Source organism: Gouania willdenowi, chromosome 4 (genome assembly GCF_900634775.1).
Source record: "Gouania willdenowi chromosome 4, fGouWil2.1, whole genome shotgun sequence".
Classification (NCBI taxonomy): Eukaryota; Metazoa; Chordata; class Actinopteri; order Blenniiformes; family Gobiesocidae; genus Gouania; species Gouania willdenowi.
The window spans coordinates 28520550-28523115 of record NC_041047.1 but is presented as its reverse complement, the minus strand read 5'-3'; positions in this window follow the sequence as shown (position 1 = coordinate 28523115).

Sequence of the window (2566 nt, the reverse complement as noted above, 5' to 3'; positions counted from 1 at the left end):
GCAAAAACAGAAACCAAAGGAGACAAAACAATGGCTGTTTTGCAAGTCAATGGTTATCATGAGCTACAGGTGTAACTTTTTTTTTTCTATTGCATTTGATTTAAAACCCTTTTGAAAGAAGGAAAGGAAAATGACACGTGACATGGTCAGAAATACTCTACCGCATTTAGGCAATCATCAAAGCTTTCAATACTCCTCCTGATCTGATGACTGTATTGTGTAAAGTGGCCCAAATCATGATCCAAGTCTTTGTTTTTAAGGTTCAGTGTTGAAAAATGGACACATCTAATTGGAATGAACTGTAATCCCATGTTTTCATATAGTAACAGACTTTGTGGCCTTGTCTGAGAGCTGGTCATGTTTGTTTGCAGACTGTAGTGTTAAGTCTGGGGCTGAGGTTCTCCTCCACCAGGTGGACAAAGCAGCAGGAAGGTGCCTTATGTGATATGAAATTATTCCTTTAACTTTTTGATTTTAGTCCAAATTGTCAATCTGTAAAGGTTTGTTACTAAATTGTCGAGTTTTGCTTGAGTTAATGTATGTAATCTCCTGTTTATACTTGCCCATTGGTTCAGACAAGCTGTCCTATCTGCCTCCATGGCTCCACAGCTGGTGTGTCCCTAGCCTCAGCCCCAGACCAAGGTTACTCTGACACAGGCGGCACTAAGACGCTCTTACACCCTCATTGAAAGTGATTCATTATTTCTCCTTTAAATTGGCCTTGCTATGTTTTCTGCCCTGTGCTACTATCAAAGATTTTCCACAGAATTTATCTGTAAAGGCCATAAAACAACGACGATAACTCTGATAACTGTAAATAATCTAACCAACCAGGACAGGGTGACTGTTATTATGGTGACTTTTGGGAGCAAAAATGAAACTACAAAAACAGAAATTGCTTTGCTTTGTCTTTTTTTTTTTTTTTTTTTGCCGCACACCAATTTTGTTGTGTGTTTTCCATCAGGCTGTTCTTGCACAGCAAGCTGAGTGCAGCATATGCAGTACGGAGCCACGCACAGCGTGGCTCTGGCACTGGCACAGACAGTCCTGGGTCCTTCAGTGAGGCAGGCTTCTGCCATGGCTGCTCTGAGCCAAGTGGGGATAGAAAGGGTGGAACTCATGGAGGAGGGATACATCTAGGAGGCAGGAGAAGGTTCGATGATAAAAGCCAGGTGGGGATTGTTCAGTAATGTAATACAATAAGAGGTCACCATGGATTTCATACTGAGGGGATTGTAGCAATGGGAATGTTGTGGATCTCTTGTCTCTATGTAATTACTACTCAGGTGGAAAATACACTGCTATGCATTAGTTTAAAGCTTTGTTTAGAGCGTGTCTGATCAAACTTCTGTTATGTTTCACGTCTTCTTTCAAACTAATATCTGACCAAATGTTCCTCACAAGCATAAAAGCATGAGCAGTGGCCTCATTGAACAGTGTCCGTCTGCCACTGACCCGTGTCTCCATCCCATATTGATTCAGTGAATTATTTGTTGGAGGGAAAGGAAGCCACTGGGCTGAGTCTTTGTCAGACTGTGAGTTTTTTTTAAAGTCTGTAAAAGCACAGGGCAGGGAATGGGAGGGTGTACTGGTATATCCTGACTTTTTTTTTCCCCCATCTCATTCCCTCCTTGGATTTGCAGACTGACCTTTGATCAAAGGTCGCAGGGATCACATTGTTCTGCAGTCACCTCAAACCACCGAGGTTTCATTCCATAGCTTTACACTATATGATTCCTGCTCTGGGATGTGACATGTGATGTTTGATGGCCAATGTTTAACATTTGGATGCTTCAGCCCCTCGTGGTGAATCAGACCTTTAGTGTAGCAAACTGCCTTTTTTTTTTTTTTTTTTTTTTTTTTTTTCCAGCTTCTGCGATTGTAACAAAAGCACTTTGCAAAAGGCCATCCTCAATTCTGTGTGTGTGTTTTTTTCAGGTTATCAGTGTTGTCATTGTTTTTGTCCTTCTTTGTGGGTTTTTGTTTTTCCCTCAAAGGTGATTATTTAACTGCAAAAGGACTCAAAAATGTAAAAAAAAAAAAAAGAAAAAACTTGAATATTGATTATCTTGTGGATAGAAACACTTCTGTGTTTTACTACCGCCCAACCTGTTGCAGGATGTTGGTGTGTTTTTAGTGGTGGTGGTGGTGGTGGTGAGGTTGGGGGGGCTGCTACAGGATGGACCTCCATTAGCTTGCTGTAGTAGTAGTTCTGAGCCGGCCCTCTGTGCTGAATGTTAAACATGCAGTTATGTTTCTACTGCAGAATCCTCCTCGTCTGCACTAAGGCTGCATGTGAGTGGGTGAAGGTTGGATCTGGTATCCCCCGTGGAGCTTAAACAGCACATTGGCTGTATGACCGTCGCTTACACTTGCAGATCAGTACGAAAAAATGATTTGACCTTAAAGCCCCTGTCCAATCACATTTAGCACCAAACTATAGGATAATGATTATAATCAGTTTTGGATAATTTAATTCAGCTGTCATTTGGGAGGAAAGTTATAGGCTACGATTTAATAGATCTTTTTTTTGTTTGTTTGTTTACGATGATTCCTTACAGAAAAT